Source organism: Schistocerca cancellata, chromosome 3, assembly GCF_023864275.1.
Source record: "Schistocerca cancellata isolate TAMUIC-IGC-003103 chromosome 3, iqSchCanc2.1, whole genome shotgun sequence".
NCBI classification, from domain to species: domain Eukaryota; kingdom Metazoa; phylum Arthropoda; class Insecta; order Orthoptera; family Acrididae; genus Schistocerca; species Schistocerca cancellata.
Window position 1 is genome coordinate 837,233,858 of NC_064628.1, and position 19,904 is coordinate 837,253,761.

General features: G+C 41.9%; 1 protein-coding gene across 2 annotated transcripts in view; it reads left to right on the forward strand.

Moving 5' to 3' along the window:
* Positions 1-1,735: 1,735 nt before the first annotated feature.
* The window catches only part of LOC126175884 (acyl-CoA-binding protein-like), an 88,712-nt gene continuing 70,543 nt past the window's right edge, over positions 1,736-19,904 (forward strand). The window contains exon 1 of one of the 2 annotated variants that reach the window (XM_049922928.1): positions 1,736-1,852. The gene's annotated coding sequence lies outside the window, so the exon portion shown is untranslated. Of the gene's footprint in view, positions 1,853-2,597; positions 2,665-19,904 lie in introns of those variants that run through there. The other variant, XM_049922929.1, reaches the window with a different exon arrangement.

Consider the following 19,904-nt stretch of genomic DNA (forward strand, 5'->3'; position numbering starts at 1 on the left):
ATTAGTCTTGCACCTTATTCTTGCACCCGGGAGAGAGAGAGTGCTTCGGTCGGCTTATGTTGAGGTTGATAGTATATGCACAACAGGCCTGAAAGCATCGACACTGCAATGCATTTCCCTCAGTCGCCACGGTTCTTGTTAACTGTAGCACTACCACGCGTTTCCGTTAAGTTCAATCGAGGTTGAGTAGTACAAGGCAGACACAATGCGTCATGTATCTATGTATCTCTGTCCCCCCCCCCCCCCCACACACACACACACCGTTCTGCTACTTGCAGAACGATCACAACAATAAAATTTAAGAACAGTTAGTGAGAGAAAGGGAAAGAGGTAGTAGTAGTGTGTTTGACTACTGAGTCCCCGGAAATGCTTTTATTGAACTGTTGTGTGTCGCTGATTAAGAAACATAACGTGGAGCATTCAGTAACTGACTTGTAGGGTTGCAAGAGTGAACACAATTTAAAGGAGAGTGCTTTGAAAAAAACTGTGATGACTAGTTTTTGTAATTTGTATTGTTGTTGTTGTGGTCTTCAGTCCTGAGACTGGTTTGATGCAGCTCTCCATTCTACTCTATCCTGTGCAAGCTTCTTCATCTCCCAGTACCTACTGCAACCTACATCCTTCTGAATCTGCTTAGTATATTCATCTCTTGGTCTCCCCCTACTATTTTTACCCTCCAATACTAAATTGGTGATCCCTTGATGCCTCAGAACATGTCCTACCAACCGATCCCTTCTTCTGGTCAAGTTGTGCCACAAACTTCTCTTCTCCCCAATCCTATTCAATACTTCCTCATTAGTCATGTGATCCACCCATCTAATCTTCAGCATTCTTCTGTAGCACCACATTTCGAAAGCTTCTATTCTCTTCTTGTCCAAACTATTTACCGTCCATGTTTCACTTCCATACATGGCTACACTCCATACAAATACTTTCAGAAATGACTTCCTGACACTTAAATCTATACTCGATGTTAACAAATTTCTCTTCTTCAGAAACGCTTTCCTTGCCATTGCCAGTCTACATTTTATATCCTCTCTACCTCGACCATCATCAGTTATTTTGCTCACCAAATAGCAAAACTCCTTTACTACTTTAAGTGTCTCATTTTCTAATCTAATACCCTCAACATCACCCGACTTAATTCGACTACATTCCATTATCCTCGTTTTGCTTTTGTTGATGTTCATCTTATATCCTCCCTTCAAGACACCATCCATTCCGTTCAACTGCTCTTCCAAGTCCTTTGCTATCTCGGACAGAATTACAATGTCATTGGCGAACCTCAAAGTTTTCATTTCTTCTCCAAATTTTACCTTTTCAAAAACTTTTGGGGTAGCATATCTGTTAATTAGGTACAATGTATGTTCGGCATTCCATTTATTGAATAACGTCGTGACAACTAAAATCTCAGGATGAAAACTAACAACCAGCAATGTACCAAACTTAAATCTGTGTAGACTTGGTTGACGTGATGATGCACACTCTTTGTTTTCATACCGTGCTTTTATTCTACAAATCCGTGCACAGCGGCTGAACACCAGTACTGTCTACCGCCTGAGTCACGGAAAAGTTCCGGCCATGCCAGCTGTGCTATTGTGCGGCACCTGTGGCCTGCGTATTAATTATGCACAGGATCTCATCCACCCTATCATTACGGGCTGTTGGAATCTCGCGCCTAGAACCGCCCACTGTCGGCGCTCGCTTGTTCTAGTGGTTCTCGCCGCTGCCGCTCGTAGCGCTGATGTCCGCGTGCACATGAGGCGTCGATCTGTTCGTCAGCACTTAACCCGAGCGTGAGCATCAACCCGCACAGAACCGGCGCCGGAAAAGCAGGCACCCACCTACAGCTGTAAGTACCCATAAACTGTGAAGCGTTTGTGTAATGACACGTCAAGCGGTACCCAAGATAATGAGAGCATTTAGCTGTGTACGTAGAGCACACTAAATTAGTGCTTTATACCAAGAATATGGAGCAAGTGCAACTCTGTAGCGACTTGTTTTTCGAAAACTGGGCGTTTCCTAGGGCGAATAAGTCGACCCAAAACGCTGAAACTGACTAAACTTTGCAAAATAGTTGATTTGTAGTGTGTATTCATGTAAGATTTTGTTTACACACACACACACACACTTTTTTTCCCCCATCATTTATGTGAACTCTGTAAGTACAGGTTTATAGGTTTTCTACGACGTGCCACAGCAGTTACTATACACTGCTTGCTGTAGCTGAGATTTTTCTTTAAATTTCGTCCTGTCAGTTATAGTGAAAGGACCGTGCAATAAAACTCCAAGAAATAAAAGATGCCTAATTCAACATATGAGTAGAGGTCATATTATCCTAGAAATAAGTGTGTGTGTTCTTTCGAGACAGCTTAGACAACTACTGAAAGTGTCAACGAATCTTTGAAAGTTTTCCTGCAGTGTTATTGCAGTACTAACGTGCACTTAACCAACTCTCCATTGTAGATAATATGGCACGAAGCCTAGAGAGTAACTACAGTTATGCAATGAGATGCCTTCATGTTACGTGTGCTGGTGGACATCGGACGGGCACGTGGCCCTGAACAGTCGGGAGATGAGTCAAAGATCAATTAACTGCAAAGTGCCGACCAGTGCGTCGCCTGTGACATTCGTGAGAAGTATTGATCCCGTCTCTGCTCTCATGTGAGTGAATCTGGGTGACAGGCGACCTTGGATAAGCATCTGTGACCGGCTAGTTCATAAATCGTTCGTCATTAGTCACTATGTAACGTGACAGTGGCGTGTTCTTATCGAAGTCTGACGGAGAGCACGCCGGCGAAGATACGAATTGTACTTTGCATTTCAGATGGAAGTGAAACCGAATTTGAAGAATAATTCGGCCAGTATTGAAGTTAACATGATGCCAATTTGTGTATATAGTCGTGAACACGTTTTTGCTGATCTGCTAACAGTAAAGGTGTTCACGCGACGTGGGCTCGTTATGTCGGGAAACTTTTTCGTTGTTAATAGCAAGTGACAAGTGTTAGATTACGTTACGTAACACCAGTCGACCAAGAGATAGCTGGAGAGACAGAAATAATTCCATAAACGAGTTTAGATATCCGTTGCAACCCACATATCAATGAGTCACCCTTTGAGCAAAGCGTGTATAATAAGGAAATTGAAAGGTTTCTGCACTAAATGCTATACTATGAGAATTATTAATTCTGTTGTTTAACCAAAGTTTAACGCTCTGACGTTAACAGAGCGCCAATCAATTGCGTTCTACAATCACCAGCGAATGATATTGCAGTTGAGTTTGACATTACATTCATACGATAGCCAGAAAGGTGAATTAACTCTGCCGTTTTTTTATTTGGGCGCTCAGGATTATTGTGCTAAGCAGATACCAAGACCCAAACGTACTGAGTGTAACTGCTAGTGTCGTTGCCTGTTCTATGATAATTATTACAGAAGACAAGAACTGTCACTTAAATAGTTCTGGTCTTCTATCTGTGAATTCTGAATACGGATGTAGAATACCGTTGGAGTTGGCAATTCGTGGTCTGGACGCAATGAATTAGATAATGTTAAATAGACACTGGTAATTTTTTTTACAGCTGTTCGTAACATACCGGCTCTAAATAAAACCTCTACACACGCGCCCTCTAATGGAGTTACAGTGGATGGTACATAGCCGCTCAAAAGTAAACTCTAGACACACGGATATTTGCATTTGGATAACATTTCACTAACCATCGTACTGTAACTTTAAGAAAGATTCTAGAACAATGTTTCTCATAACTGTCAACGTTACCAGTGTAGAATTAACTTGTTGCTAGTAGATGCTACACTAGTAGCTTGCAGTGCCTGCTTCAGTACTTCATATATAAATTGATTTTCCAAATTCCTGAAGTTTCTTGGTCATGATTGGATTTGATGAACGTGCGAGTGAATGAATCGATAAATCAGTTTTTCTAAAAAATTAGAAATTATGTTTTAATAGGAATTTATTTTTCTCTTGGATACCAGTTGATATCGTCTTGCGGTAGGATTTAGAAACGTGGTGTTGCAACATTATGAAATCCTCCCAGAAAACTTGCTACACATACAGTATAAATTCATAAAATTGACTGTCTAGCGGCCAGTAATGCCATAGACCATTTCAGCAGACAAACTGACCAATAGGAAGAAAATAACTGCCATTTAAGCTAGCACTTCTAATTCTCATGTTTAAAACAATCGCTGATGTTCCAAATGTTGCCGAAATGTTAGTTTTTGTAGTGTAAGTGGAAAGACTTCCTCGAGCCAAAAGAACTTGCACTTACCGGAATAGTGCAGAGCCGTGTATACTAATTGGATTTACTACCGCTGTCATTTTCTGATCGATATATAATTTTGGATATTGTCCTGGCTTCCCAGGCGGAGTAGCTTTGACATGGTTACACGAAAGCTCTGACAAGAAAAATTTTCACTTAATGCCTTTGGAGTGATTGCCCACTGTTAAAATGCCTTGAACGGCTTCTTATATATAAGTAGTGGTTAGTTCCACCACTAAAAATCTTTATAATTTCTGTAGTATTAATATAAATTATTGAAATGGGAATCTGTCGCTTCTAAATAACTGAATAAGAATTCAGCTCCTTTCATTCAGAGAATGTTTCAAGGAATGGAAAAGCACGAAAGGCACACAGTGTAGCCACGCTCCCCATTAGGGGTAATTTTAGTCTCGAGTATAGGTGATGGGCATAGAAGCAGAAGTTCGTGCATTGACGCTTATCACGCGTTAACGATTTAGGAGGAAAAATGTGGGCTTTGGCCCACAAGAACGCGTATTGTGGAGAAGTTAACTCTCCCCCACAGAATTTATATTTTTACATGTAGATTTCAAATTTCATAACAAACTTCCGGAGAATAAAGTGGTATGAGACCTAAGTCTCGGAAGTGGCAGAGAATTCTATAAATGCAAGTTTTGACACAGGATACTTTCATCTGAGGACCTGGCCTCGTGGATTGGCTTAAGACCTAACAGGTAATACTCCATCCAGGTAAACGCGAACATTCCCAGGCTTGACGATCCCTGCTATCACTGACAAATAAGATATGGTTAGTATCAGCCCACAGGTAGAACAAAAAAAAAGCAGGAATAAAGGAAGACAGGAAAAGACGTCTCCACCAAGCAAAAATTAAGGCAAACTTCTCGAAGGTCAGTGTAAACTACTGAAACATTTGTATTTACAAGCTCACACAGCCAGTCTTCAGGCGTACGTTCAGTCTAAATACATAAAATACTGGTATTGCTGACTTCACTCTTCAATATAATTATGTGAAAGTTATGTTTGTTGATATTACAGTTCTTAAATTAACTGCCTGGTACATGTTCACAATTTTTCGGACGAATACTTTTCGAATTGAATACTTATCTGACTTGTATTTCGAGGTTCTGATACTTAGATGCACGAAGTAACATGGATGCACGAAGTACTGATGTAAACAAATTATTGTATTGAAACATTTTAGTCTACTGTGGCAAGTTAAATGTGCATGACTGTAAGATTTGCTGGGAGTGGGATGGGGAGAAGGCAACAAATTACCCTGTCCCCAGAACGTAACCCTGTGGGTGCGCTCTTGTACCGCTCGCGACGTTGGAGTGTGGATTTCTATAAATTCCGGTTGAACGTGTTCAAAAAGCAGCTCTAATGCTTTGAGAGAAAATAAATTTAATGGGTCACAGACCATAATTATTGCGGAGTCAACGAGAAATGACGAATTTACACCGGCTAATAAGCAACTCCGTACACGGAACATGCTACGTGTCTGTCCAGTGTAAAACTATACTTCTACCATAAATTCTTGTGCATTTGAGATCTGATCAGTGTGCGTAAAATGGTGCATGCACCACCTTGATGTTGACATTTTACCTCCAAGGCAGAATCATTTTCCAAAATATACAGGGTGTTACAAAAAGGTACGGCCAAACTTTCAGGAAACATTCCTCACACACAAGGAACGAAAATGTTATGTGGACGTGTCCGGAAACGCTTACTTTCCATGTTAGAGCTCATTTTATTACTTCTCTTCAAATCACATTAATCATGGAATGGAAACACACAGCAACAGAACGTACCAGCGTGACTTCAAAAACTTTGTTACAGGAAATGTTCAAAATGTCCTCCGTTAAAGAGGATACATGCATCCACCCTCCGTCGCATGGAATCCCTGATGCGCTGATGTCACCCTGGAGAATGGCATATTGTATCACAGCCGTCCACAATACGAGAACGAAGAGTCTATACATTTGGTACCGGGGTTGCGTAGACAAGAGCTTTCAAATGCCCCCATAAATGAGTCAAGAGGGTTGAGGTCAGGAGAGCGTGGAGGCCATGGAATTGGTCCGCCTCTACCAATCTATCGGTTACCGAATCTGTTGTTGAGAAGCGCACGAACACTTCGACTGAAATGTGCAGGAGCTCCATCGTGCATGAACCACATGTTGTGTCTTACTTGTAAAGGCACATGTTCTAGCAGCACAGGTAGAGTATCCCGTATGAAATCATGATAACGTGCTCCATTGAGAGTAGGTGGAAGAACATGGAGCCCAATCAAGACATCACCAACAATGCCTGCCCAAACGTTCACAGAAAATCTGTGTTGATGACGTGATTGCACAATTGCGTGCAGAATCTCGTCAGCCCACACATGTTGATTGTGAAAATTTACAATTTGATCACGTTGGAATGAAGCCTCATCCGTAAAGAGAACATTTGCACTGAAATGAGGATTGACACATTGTTGGATGAACCATTCGCTGAAGTGTACCCGTGGAGGCCAATCAGCTGCTGATAGTGCCTGCACACGCTGTACATGGTACGGAAACAACTGGTTCTCCCGTAGCACTCTCCATACAGTGACGTGGTCAACGTTATCTTGTACAGCAGCAACTTCTCTGACGCTGACATTAGGGTTATCGTCAACTGCACGAAGAATTGCCTCGTCCATTGCAGGTGTCCTCGTCGTTCTAGGTCTTCCCTTGTCGTGAGTCATAGGCTGGAATGTTCCGTGCTCCCTAAGACGCCGATCAATTGCTTCGAACGTCTTCCTGTCGGGACACCTTCGTTCTGGAAATTTGTCTCGATACAAACGTACCACGCCACGGCTATTGCCCCGTGCTAATCCATACATCAAATGGGCATCTGCCAACTCCGCATTTGTAAACATTGCACTGACTGCAAAACCACGTTCATGATGAACACTAACCTGTTGATGCTACGTACTGATGTGCTTGATGCTAGTACTGTAGAGCAATGAGTCGCATGTCAAAACAAGCACCGAAGTCATTACCTTCCTTTAAATGGGCCAACTGGCGGTGAATAGAGGAAGTGCAGTACATACTGACGAAACTAAAATGAGCTCTAACATGGAAATTAAGCGTTTCCGGACACACGTCAACCATCTTTTCTTTGTGTGTGAGGAATGTTTCTTGAAAGTTTGGCCGTACCTTTTTGTAACACCCTGTATTTACCTTGACCATCAAACTTGTTACGGCGCTACCTGGCCCTCGGTTTTTTATTTTACTTAGTTATTCCTTATACGGTACTACTTCGATATAGCGTTTTCTCATAATGCAAGTCATGTCTGCCTCTGTTTCTATGTGGCTGCTTCGGGAACTTCACTTTGTGCATCAAAGCGCAGTTGTTGGCCATGTGTGCTAGTAGACAACGTGGTAGTAAATATCTCTGACAATCTGGTTCACCAATAATAGCACAGGACATACTGCTTGTCTAAACAACAGGCAACCAAAGTATTGACGTGTAAGTAATAGATTAATAAGACTCATCTGAGGGGATAAATTGAAACTAGTTTGGGGCTAAAAGCGTTTGCATCAAGGGATTGAGATAAGTGTTGTATGAAGGCGGGCCCACACATACTGTTAGCTACTTTACTGCGATTTTTAGAAAATTAGATAACTCTTGTTGGATGCCATGTTTTTCGGAAGTAGTCGGTTTGTGTGTGTGTGTGTGTGTGTGTGTGTGTGTGTGTGTGTGTGTGTGTGTGTCACACTTGCGATGCGCGGGGTGCTGTGTTGCTAGCGTGTCCCTCGTGGACGGAAAGGAAATTGTAATAGCGTGTGTTTGGTGCGCATCCTGCTGTGGCAGAAGTTTCAAGGCCAGGACTTCACTGCCAGCGGTTGCATCCACAACCCGTGCGAGGGTTTGAGCGTCGCCGAAAATTGGCAGGCTCTTCACGTATGATACTTGAGGGCACAGGATTGGAACTGATAGTTTAGAGCTGCTGCGGAGTTGCCCAACTGCAATGCAGCAGTGTTACTTTCAAGCAATCCATATTTCCAGCAGTCGCTCAACGAGCACTAAGAGTGCCAATGCATTAATACCGTAGATATACGCAGTGACTAGTGAGAGATATACGAAACGCATGTCAGTCTCACCAAATAATAAAACGTAAACACTGTTTTATATTAAGTACATGAACATATCCTCGCACGGTAGATACAGTTGCTTCAAGGGCTTCAACAATTTTGTTAATATTGTTTGCCGATAATACAGCACTAAATTTCAGGCATTTGAGTAATCTTCCTGTCGCCTGAAACGTAAAGGTTAATGTCTCGTTGACTGCGATTGCCTATCAATGTATTTTTGCTTTACGTCCTCAACATTAATTTATCGTAGGATGTACGACTCGTCTTAAAATAGCTTATGAAAGGTTTCGGGTCCGTGATCCATGTATTACTTAGCGACTTGAGACAAATCATTCCGTTTTTTATTCATTCTCCGGCCCGCCATCTTTCTCGTTTTTTCTCTTTCTTGCTACTGATAGTTAATATAATTGCCGAAACGTTTTCTTATGGGCGGTCGACAACTTGATCGTATAAAATCGCCTTGTCAGCTGACTATATTATTGAGTCGTTTCAATTTGACTTGACAAACTGGTAGTCTAAATAAATACTGACTGGGGGAAAGCCCCTAAGAACTAACCCGCCGCTACCTTGAAAACGACAAAGCTTACAATATTTTTAGCGTCTCAGACAAGTTAAAAGGAATCAGCGGACTCTTCTTTGGTGCGGCGAGGATTGGATATGTGAACTCTTTCCCGAGTGAATTTAGTGTCGCAGTAGCCTAGCAGCTGCTAGCCCTGGTGCATGCTGCGTCTCTTCTTCCCTTCCCCCTCACCTATACAGTGGGGACCTTTCGCCTGAGGTGTCAAGTGTAGCGTCCGGCCACATTCCCTAGGGAACTCGTTACTTCGCTACGCAGCTAGTCGGTTCAAGTTGCCTGCGGGACGCGAGAGCGCATGCGCATGCGCTCGCTCGCTCTCTCTCGCTCTGTCTGTGTCTGTGTCTGTGTGTGTCAATACTAGGTTCCTGGTAAAACTGTAAACTGTGCTAGACGTAGACATAGCGAGAACTGCATGGCTTAATTTCCATATATCGTCAGTCGCGATTCGTGGTTTCCATAATCGGGAAGGATGCGAATACGTGGTCCAATTCTCGACTGCTGGAGAGTCGTAGCGATTGTGCCGTTCAGTTGTCTCAAAATAGGGTTTCTGCAGTTCTCACGCACATGTTGCGAAAAAGCGTTGTCCTCAAGAAAGAAAAACTTGCAAATAACGCACTTCAAGTAAGTTCGGTAGCAATCGAAAGCACCGACACGTGTTTAGTGCCTCTATTTTATCAAATGGTTTGTGTAACCACCACAATTGTAGTGCACTTCCAAAGGATAGGATTGCCAATGCCAGAAACAATGATCCTTTAACACAATCAAAATATTAATATTGAAAGTTGGTTACTGAAAAATCGGAGCAGAATACATTCATATAGGGATTTAAAGTTCGGCCACTATCAAGATTCCCCTTCGTTGTAAGCAGCGGACGGCGAAAATCACGTGGAGATTGATAAGACTCACTTAGGCTCAGCTTTGAAGCTCATAATAGCTATATTTTGTATAAACATGCCTCCAAACCTCAAGGAGGTTATTGGCATTTCAAGATGGAGCATTATCAGCTACCTGACTGGAAAACTTGACTGGATGTCAACAGTTCCAAAAGTGTTGAGAATACCTCATGATATATGAATCATGGAAAACTGTTTGTCTTTGGGGCGGCTCGAACGTAGTTTTCAGCCAATAGCTCGACTTGGTCATGTATGTATCTAACTCAACAGTTGAGAGTATATACGAATTGAGAAAGATAGTACTTCGTGGTAGTTTCCTTACATATCTCGCAATATACACGAGTAGTTCCATTTGTTTCCCAATACAGTCTGAAAACCGCTGTAACATCTGTGTATTCGCGGTGGAGGAAAAGAACCTGCTAATAAGTGTTACTGCAGAATGAGAAACTTGGGGTAGAGCAAAATTATTCACATTAACATAATAAATGCGCCGATGTGGAATAACGGCATAACAGCCAATCAGAAACGGGCTTTAAGTTTTTCCCGTCATTTGTTGAAAAACCATAAAGGGAAAGTGTTCAAAATTGGTTTTCACCATTGCCTTAGTTCGCACTTACTGATCTACTGTACTTCTTACAACAAAAGTTCATTAATTTTCTCTGAGCATAGCAAAAGGTAAAATTTACGCCCTTCAGACCTTTTCACGTAGTTAATTTGTCGAATCTTATCCTGTAAACGTCATAGACAATTCGCGTCCAATGTAAACAGCCATGGGTAGGAATTTTTAGTGTTCGTGGCGTTGAATATCAGCTGAAACCGGTATCTTTAGCGAAACGCAAGGTTTAAATACATACTGTACCGTGCGCTTGTCGCCGTTTGGCTGCCGTTATATGGCTATAGCTATAAAATGGTTTGATTTCCGTCCTATGGTTATTGGGGAAAGTTTTCTCGATTCGACTTGTTTTTCTGTAACGTGTATAAAGCGTTCCACACCCGATCGACCGATTCGGCGATCCGGTCGCAACCGATGTCACTGCAATAGTTCGCTTGCGTGTACCCTGCCACACGTGAACGGTTACACCAATCAGTTTCAACTATGTAACAGGGGTGGCCAAGTTACGGCCCGTGGGCCGCATCCGGCCCGCCAGCGGTTCTTAAATGTGCTCGATAAAACGTATGGGAAACGAGACGTTGTGACACAATTTAAAATTATTCTTAGAACAAAAGGCGATCTTCAGTATTTTTAGAATAAGACCTCCTGGCTGCTCTGTGCCTTAATTTTCCCAGTTTCAATTTTAAATCGATTTTAAAATGATGGTGCGGTCCTTGCTCGTCATTTTGTTAGTTATCCGGCTTGTTGCGAAAAATTTGGTGACTTCTGCTATATAGTAATACGAACGCCACTATGTCGAAAAGGTGTTACGAAAAACGAACTGTGTTTAGCGGCTGGGGCAGTTGTCTCCGTATCTCCTCAAATACTTAAAAAATAAATTAAAAAGTGATAATTGTAATAAACTTGTTTTGAAACACTTTCCTTCGTAACTATTTTACCTTATGGAATTCATTATTTCTCTGACGCCAAGTGGATTGTGTAAGTCTTTCCAGTATAATTCTTTGTTAATTTATTAGTCCTAAACTCCTTTTTCATACCTTAGTTTTATACTTTAACTGCAAGTACTAATAGATTGTTTTACTTTCTAGATGTTTGTATGGAAATGTAAACAGCAGCACTGCTGATACTTGATAGATTATCTGAGGGAGATCGATTAAATGGAATGACAAGGGCCTCGAATGTAGTTGTACCACAGTTTTGCTCTAAGTATACGATGTCTACTTAATATTACGGTGCATAATTCGCTTTAGAAGTTGAAAAAGCTTATTAATGCGCGTAATTGTTTCATAAATAACTCGGATGCAGCCCAGTGTATCGTGAATATTTCTGTGAACTTCCCATCAGTTCTACTTCTACAGCCCAAGTTTCAAAACGCTAATCACCGCTGTAATAGTGAATGCTTTCTAATAGGTGAATATGTATGGGAATCGCGTATGTATCCTAAACTGCCGACTCTGTCCCCCACCACCATCGCCTCCTGCACCCTCTGTGATCCTGACATCGTACCCCACTTTTGGCCTTGTGATTCGTTTATTATTGAAAACTAAACCTTAATTAGAAATAAGTATCTTAAAACGAATGGGTAAATCAATCGGAGTCATTTCTATACTGAGCATGGTAGCGACGTCTCCAACTGCTGGATCTTCGAGGATAGTAGCTTCAATGACAGTATTTCACATAGCTTTAAACTGTAATTGGGTGAGATTACAAATTTCATAACCAGTCGGATTCCGTCAGCTTATTCTAGTCATAGGCCGATAAGTCATAAATACGATTTTCCAGTTTGCTGTATAACCGTCTGAGACGAAGAAAAACCATTGTGTGAAGTTGTTTGAACTTTGTGTGTTTATAGGGAGAAAGAACACAAGAGGCGTGTTCCCTCGTCGAAATGTGCCGCCTGATTAAACAACCATTGAATAAAGCACACTTCTTGACACTTGAGGGAACTCATCATAACGAAGGTTCTTTCCACTTTTCATCAACTTTCTGCCACAAATCGTTAGTAATGAATGAAGGTCGCACACTTCGTCTGTCATACACATTCGTACGGCCACCTTGAAAAGCTCTTGCTCATTTCAGTGCCATCCCATGACTCGTGTTTTCGCCATACATTTCACTGACGTGACGAATTTGACGCTTTCACGCCTTCAGCGCTAAGAAAACGAATACAGGGCGTATTTCAGTCGTCGGGATTCTCAGTTGGAGGAGGCATTTCAAATACAAACGTAAACACGGCGAATGGCTCTGTCATAGCTTGCCAAATCCAGCCGCGGAAGTACAATACGGTACTTCAAAAACACGCCTTGTATGTGGGACAAACACTGCCTAATGGCTTGCATGCTCTGTTATTGCAGTTCAAACTGACTACGAGAGAGGAAACAATCACACTTTCTCACAGCACTGCATTTTATTTCTCGCAGTCGGATGTTATAGAAAAACTGTACACTATCGTTGAAAAAGTGCTCCAAAGTGAATTGCAGTGACAAAGTTACTGCACAGTGGAAATTTACTGGCCCACCAACACAGTAAGACCGCAACAGACCGGTGATGCTGTATTGTAACCTATCACCTCGGATTACAAGTCCATTAAAAAAAAAAAAAAAAAAAAAAAAGCTCAGGTGGAGTCTGCACGCCCCGCCACTCACGAGAATTGTCATTCTCCACGAGGAAGCGGATATCGCCCCCTTAAAAGACAACCATACGAAACAACGCGCGGCGGCTCTATGAGAAAGTGGATGCCTTGCGGGACACTGCCCATTGGTTACGCCACGTTGGGACCACACTTCCACGTCGCTGGCATCGACATCCGGTTCCCCTAACCATCCTAGAGGAATCGGATTCCGACCATGGCTAACGATGGGTCTGGCACGACCACCGCGGACGCATCCTTTGGCGGGACTAGCCCCCATTCCACGTCCAATACTTTCCAATCATACCTGCCCACGTTAGGCTAAATTTTTCTGCCTGACTCATGTAGTAGTCACCGTCAGAGGGTGGTACGGACTAAAAGTCCCACCGCCACACCTCCAAAGTGAATTGCAGTGACGCAGTCACTGCCCTGTGGATAAATTTACTGCCTCACCAACACAGTTAGACCGCAACAGACCGGTGATGCTGTATTGTAACATATCACAAAAAAAAGGTAGCATATGTTCATCTGAGCAGTGATTGCCCGATTGTACGGTAAAACCGTGGTCGGTGGGTATTTTCCGGGTAGTTTGTAATGTTGGCACCAAACATTTTGTTCAAACCATTCTTTAACCGTTTATTATGTGAGTACAGACGCGGTGAGAGAATTTCAGGGTTGTGACGCGTGTTACATTGTGCAATGTGTCCGGGAATTCCCCGGTTTCTCTGCTCTTGTTTCCGCTGTTGTTCGAACTGGTATGTGTCGCAACTCGTAAAGTATACCGGTACTTTGTCATTTGTTTTTCTTGTGATGGCATTCTCACAATTTTACCACACTGCTAGATTGTTCTGATAGCTATTAAACTATAGTCCATTTATTACACTAAAATGGATAAGTGGTTGCGTAAAGCAAATGTCAGTGTGAAATCTGTAGACAATCTGCCTGCTGCTCCTAAATTTGCTGTCTCGCTAATTTTCTTGAAACTCTTAATTTATAAATTGAGCTTATTGAAAAATACCATAGAGCTACCTCTGCCTAAACATCGCATTCGAATGGGAAGTCAAAGAAATTCAAAACAAATTGATTCGGTGATTCCTGGTTAGCTCTTCTGAATGAATTGGTTCTTAACGGATGAGCAACAAACTGAGGGATGGACTCGACTTAATCACTGTATGTGATAGTATTTTGTCACCTAAATCTGAAATTTTGAGGCGTACAGTCTTCTTAACATATTAGTAAACCAAATCGGTTGCATCTACTTCTATAATAAGGTATCTTCAATGCTAGGTAGCAATGCCGACAATATAAAAGGAGTAGAAATAAAATTAACGCTTTTTGCGGCAAATAATTTACCATTCAGTACCTTGGACACATTGATTCCTCTTCGTAAGAATGTCTCCTGATTAAAGTTACTCAGAAGATTGCTTTAAAGCGCACGAAATCGTAAAGTGTTATTTGACTGCTAGGTAAGTCAAATTCAGAGTCCTTGTATGATGAACGCACCCAGGTGCGTCTTTTTCACTGATTATGGATGAAACTACTGATCTGGTACTAAACAGTGTGCATTATACAGTCGTGTATTTTAATATTGATTCAGGCCAGATCAGAACGAGTTTCTTTGATATGTTCGAAGTTTTGTCGTATACTGCTGACATCTTGTACAAGGCAATGATAAATTCTTTGGAATCAAAGGTTATGGCTGGAGACCACCATTCGGTATTTTCGAGCGTAGAAAGACTTCCTACATGTAGCTTATATTAAATACTCGTGTCATGATTCATCTTCGTGCTTCAAAAGCATCTTTGACATCAAAGAGGCGTCGGGAATTTGCTGATAAACTTGGGTTCTCATTTCAGTAGATGATTTGGTAGGAGGGACACAGTTAAAAAATAGTTTTATCGTATATTGTCCTTCTGCAACTCGACATGTCTGTCAAATCGTGAGTAGATAGTGAAGTGGAAAAATATAACGCACTTATTGCCTACCTTCGAAATGTTGTTATGGAAGAGCCATCTTCAGCTATAGAATAAACTACCGACAGCGCATTTACTTTGACATATTTTTAATTCATGTCGTCTTCTGTCATCCCTTCTCCAATGTCTCGGTGGAACGAGTGTTTAGTACCCTTAAAAACTTGGAAACGGCTCGTATGAACAGACTGAAAACTGAACAATACTAGCACTGATGGCTACAAAAGAGGGGACAGAAGGCGAAGGATATTGCGTTTCAGCCGACAGGAGAAATAAGTAGTCTATACCATAGCTTTGCGCCATGGAACATGTCTGTAACTATTATTGAAACGAAGTGTATATGGAGATAAAATCGGATAATTTGACGATCCTGACGATTGAAAAGCATTGGCAACACTGCATCACAGTATCGAGAGAAAATTTGAAATAAAGCTATGAAAGATTTTGCGAGATTGTTGGTAAGAATGTTAAATTATGACTTGTCTATACAGTAAGACGATTAGTTCTAAACATAAATGGTAACTTCAATCCCAGTTTATTTTTCCGAGAGTGCTTTGCGATCCCTGAACAGCTATAAATTCTAACACACGGTTCTTAGTCACAACGAAACAGCACTACACAATCACGCTTTTGACGAAAAAGTCGCAACCAGGATAGCCACATTGCCACACGTCACATGAAATTCATCAGATTGTATTGAAATTCCCAGCGCTTTGACTTGCTGAACACGCGCTCTCTTAAATTGAATTCCAGCATAGCTTTGAACACACATTTCAGCCAAATTTGGTACACGTGACTTCGTATTTGGGGGAAAATACTGTATGGGCCAGGTACTCCAAACACCGCTACGGGGAAATGAGAAATTGGTGACTCTTAAAAATATCTGAAAACTACCGATACTAGCGAAGAATACAGTTTTCGGTGAACTAGGCTGATTGCCGCAGCCTCCCCCCCCCACCCCCCTCCTGAACAATGGACCTTGCCGTTGGTGGGGAGGCTTGCGTGCCTCAGCGATACAGATAGCCGTACCGTAGGTGCAACCACAACGTAGGGGTATCTGTTGCGGCCAGACGAACGTTTGGTTCCTGAAGAGGGGCAGCAACCTTTTCATTAGTTGCAGTGGCAACAGTCTGGATGATTGACTGCTGTGGCCTTGTAACACTAACCATAACGGCCTAGCTGTGCTGGTACTGCGAACGGCTGAAAGCAAGGGGAAACTGCAGCCGTAATTTTTCCTGAGGACATGCAGCTGTACCGTATGGTTAAATGGTGTCCTCTTAGGTAAAATATTCCGGTCGTAAAATAGTCCCCCATTCGGACCTCCGGGCGGGGAGTACTCAGTAGGATGTCATCAGGAGAAACAAAACTGGAGTTCTACGGATCGGAGCGTATAATGTCTGATCCCTTAATCGGGCACGTAGGTTACAAAATTTGAAGAGACATGGATAGGTTAAAATTACAGTGGGAATTAGTGAAGTTCGGTGGCAGGAGGAACAAGTCTTCTGGTAAGGTGAATACATGGTAATAAATACAAAATCAAATAGGGGTAATGCAGAAGCAGGTTTAATGTTGAATAAAAAAATAATGGCGCAGATAAGCTTCTACGGACAGCATAGTGAACGCATTATTGTAGCAACCTACCACAGTAAGTTTGTATGCCAACTAGCTCCACAGAAGGGATAGTAGAAAGTTAAGGGAGACGAAAATTTGTCATGGGGATTGGAATTCGATATTATGGAAAGGAAGAGAAGGAAAAGTAGGTGAATATGGACTGGGGGGAGGGGAGGGGTAAGGAATGAGAGGAAGCCGCCTGGTAGAATTTTGCGGAGAGCATAACTTAATCATAGCTAACACTTGGTTCAAGAATCATGAAAAGGGGTTATATATGCGGAAGAGGCCTGGATACACTGGAAGATTTCAGATTGGTAAGATAATTTAGGAACGAGGTTTTAAATTGTAACGCATTTCCGGGGGCAGATGTGAACTCTGGCCACAATTTGTTCGTTATGAACTGTATATTAAAACTGCAGAAACTGCAAAAAGGTAGGAATTTAAGGAGATGAAACCTGAATGAACTGAACGAGGCGGCAGTGTTTGAGAGAGCATTAGTAAACGACTGACAAATACAAGGGAAAGAAATACAGCAGAAGAAGAATGGGTAGCCTTGAGATGTAGTGAAGGCCACAGGGATCAAGAAGGTAAAAATACAAGGGCTATTACAAATCCATGGATGACAGAAGAGATATTGAATTTAATTGATGAAAGGAGAAAATGCACTAAATGAAGCAGGCAAAAAGGAATACAAACAACTAAAAAATGAGATAGACAGGAAGTGCAAAATAGCTAAGCAGGGATGGCTATTGGACAACTGTAAGGATGTAGAGGAATATATCACTAAGGGTAAGATATACTGCCTAAAGGAAAATTAGACCTTTGGGGAAAAGAGAACACTTGTATGAATAAGATGGAAACCCAGTTCTAAGCAAAGCAGGGAAAGCAGAAAAGTGGAAGGAGTATATAGAGGGTCTATACAAGGGCGATGTACTTCAGGGCAATATTATGGAAATGGAAGAAGACGTAGATGAAGATGAAATGGGACATATAATATTGCGTGAAGAGTTCGACAGAGCACTGAAAGACCTAAGTCGAAACAAGGCACCAGGAGTAGACATCATTCCGCCGGAACAACCGATGGCCTTGGGAGAGCCAGCCCTGACAAAACTCTACCATCTGGTGAGCAAGGTGTATGAGACAGGCGAAATACCCCCGGCGTCAAGAATATAATAATTCCAATCCCAAAGAAAGCAGGTGTTGACAGGTTTGAAAATTACCGAACTATCAGTTTAATAAGTCACGGCTGCAAAATACTAACACGAATGGAAAAACTGGTAGAAGCAGACTGGGGGAAGATCAGTTTGGATTCCGTAGAAATGTTGGAACACATGAGGAAATACTAACCCACGTTTCTGGCATTTGTAGACAGAGAATGCTTTTGACAGTGTTGACTGGAATTCTGAAGGTGTCAGGGGTAAAATACAGGGAGCGAAAGGCTATTTACAACTTGTACAGAAACCGGATGACAGTTACACGAACAGAGGGGCATGAAAGGGAAGCAGTGGTTGAGAAGGGAGTGAGACAGGGTTGTAGCCTATCTCGGATGTTATTCAGTCTGTACACTGAGCAAGCAGTGAAGGAAACAGAAGAAAAATTTGGAGTAGGAATTAAAATTGATAGGACACGTTCTGAGGCATCAAGGATCACCAATTTAGTATTGGAGGGAATCGTGGAGGGTAAAAATCGTAGAGGTAGACAGATGAATACATTAAGCAGATTCAAAAGGTTGTAGGTTGCAGTAGTTACTCGGAGATAAAGCTTGCACAGGATAGAGTAGCATGGAGAGCTGCATCAAACCAGTCTCTGGACCGAAGGAGGAAGAAGACAGAAATAGCAGGTTGACTGGTGACTATCTCGATGACAATTCAAGCCCTGGAAATGAGTGGGTGGAAATGGATGGAATGACACCGAAAAGCAATAGAAAAGATCTGACTAGTTTAAATGTCAGAGGACTCTAGGCTGAGTGCTAGGAGTTGCGATATTTTTTCGTGTGGGAGGGGGAGAGAGAAGAGAAGGTTGGTGCTTTCGAAGACATAATTGTGGAATATGCGCAGTAAATTGAACTGAACTTGGTACACATTTCATTCTATATCTAAAAGAAAGCTAGAAGTAAGACATTCCCTGCACCGCTTGCAAATACTCAATGTGATAAAGTATTGTGCTAACCTAATATTGCAGAGATGTTGTTAAAGGTTTTTGCGTGGAATATGTATAGTATATTTATGCTTTTATAAACGTGTAAATGTTTTTGCACTATTAGTTTTCATGTATGGTTTGAGCAAACAAGTGCGTGTGGTTGTCAGTTATTGTGAACATCATAAATTGACTGTCCACATGAAGCTATCAGCTGTGGAAGCTTTACTTCCCTATTGTAATTGACGGAAAGTCATAGAGTAAAACAGTGATTTCTGGCGTTCCCCAAGGTAGTGTTATAGGCCCTTTGCTGTTCCTTATGTATATAAACGGTTTGGGAGACAATCTGAGCAGCCGTCTTCGGTTATTTGCAGATAACGCTGTCGTTTATCGACCAATAGTCATCAGAAGATCAAAACAAACTGCAAAACGATTTAGAAGAAATATCGGAATGGTGCGAAAAGTGGCAGTTACCTTAAATAACGAAAAGTGAGGTCATCCACAGGAGTGCTGAAAGGAACGCGTTAAACTTCGCTTACCGATAAATCAGTCTAATCTAAAAGCCGTAAATTCAACTAAATACCCAGGAATTACAATTACGAACAACTTAAATTGGAAGGAACACAGAAAATGTTGCGGGGAAGGCTAACCAAAGACTGCGTTTTATTTGCAGGACACTTAGAAAATGTAACACACCTACCAAGTGGACTGCCTACACTACGCTTGTCCGTCCTCTTTTAGAATACTGCTGCGCGGTGTGGGGTCCTTGCCAGATAGCACTGACGGAGCTCATCGAAAAAGTTCAAAGAAAGGCAGCACGTTTTGTATTACCACGAAATATGGGAGTGTGTGTGTCACAGAAATGATACAGGACTTGGGATGGACATCATTAAAAGAAAGGCATTTTTCGTTGCGACGGAATCTTCTCCCGAAATTCCAATCACCATCTTTCTCCTTCGAATGCGAAAATATTTTGTAGACACCGACTTATATAGGGAGGAACGATCACCAAGATAAAATAAGGAAATCAGGGCTCGTACGGAAAGATATAGGTGTTCATTCTTCCCGCGCGCTATA